The sequence below is a fragment of the Furipterus horrens genome, unplaced genomic scaffold (genome assembly GCF_987537825.1).
Source record: "Furipterus horrens unplaced genomic scaffold, mFurHor1.1.pri manual_scaffold_3, whole genome shotgun sequence".
NCBI lineage: Eukaryota > Metazoa > Chordata > Mammalia > Chiroptera > Furipteridae > Furipterus > Furipterus horrens.
This window is the reverse complement of record NW_028327173.1, coordinates 105430195-105431560: the sequence shown is the minus strand read 5'-3', so window position 1 is coordinate 105431560 and position 1366 is coordinate 105430195.

The following is a 1366-nucleotide window of genomic DNA, read 5'->3' as shown; positions in this document are numbered from 1 at the left end:
CCCACAGTCCTTGGTTTTGGGGATGGGGAAAGGAAATAATACAGATTTTAAAAATTAATTTATTTTTAGAGAGAGGGAAAAGAAGGGAGAAAGAGAGGGAGAGAAACATTGATATGCAAGAGAAACATAGATTGGTTACCTCTTGCATGCCCCCAACTGGAGCCCTGGCCCACAACCCAGGTATGTACCCTGCTGGAAATCAAACCCGCGACCCTTTGGTGGTTCGCAATCTGGCACTCAATCCACTGAGCCACAGCAGCCAGGGCAGATAATACAGCTTTTAAGGTACTTTGCATGTCTAAGGCAAGCTGATAGCTAGATAATAGCTGTGCTGCCACCCAGGTAAGACGGTGGGTGATATGACTTAAGATACTTTTCATAACAACGACATATGGTGCTCTGGACAGCATTTAAAATTAGGGGGAGCCATGGTAGGGGCCATGTGGTTTGAAAGAATGTGAAAAAGGAGGGTATGTGGTTTGAAAGGATGCAGAAGGGCCCCTGTCCACGTGAGAAGAAGCACGATAGATGGAGCACGTCAGAGGAGCATGATGGAGCAGCAGGTTGTAGCAGCCATGGGAGAAGCAGCAGCCATGCAGTTTGTAGTGAGGATCCAGCCATGCGGCCTGGGCTAGTAAGAAAACAGGCATAATGCTGCTTTGGTCATGTCTGCTCTAGCTGACTCCAAAACCACCAAAAACTCTGCCTTGCAGACCCAGACTCTGTGGACTCTTGGAACTTGGGACATATGGAGAGGACAATCTCTTAGGACTTATCCCTTTCTTGGACTTCACCATGATCCACTGTAACATGGTACATGCTTTCCTGGACAATTATATGGAGAGTGTAACATGGTACATGCTTTCCTGGGCTATTATATGGAGGCTGAAAATAACATACCACTGCCCCCAGATCCTGAAGGAGAGAGCTGACAGATAAGGAATGAGGAACTATTGGGCTTAGTTCTGGCTTATAGCCTTTTGGGGAGCAAGGGAAGTTTTGGGTGTCATGGGCTCCCAGCCACCCCCCAAGGTTGGAATATTGTGATTAAGACCTATTTTTCTCAACACTAATTGTTGGGTCTTACACCAAGGCGCCACATAAACAAGCTCTGCTTTGCTCGGGAACAGTAATACTTTTTACTGCTCCATCAAGAACATTCATAAGTTAAACATTTTTTTTAATTGCAAATAGATGGTAATAAAGAATATAATGACTACTAGTACAGTTTGGTGTGTCAGGGAGGTAAAACTTTTCCTTTCCCCTCTTAGGTTCAGAATCTGGGGACCTGTGAATGAAACTAACAAAAGACAGATTAACAGGAGAAGAGGCATACAATTTTTATTAATATTTACATGTATGTGAG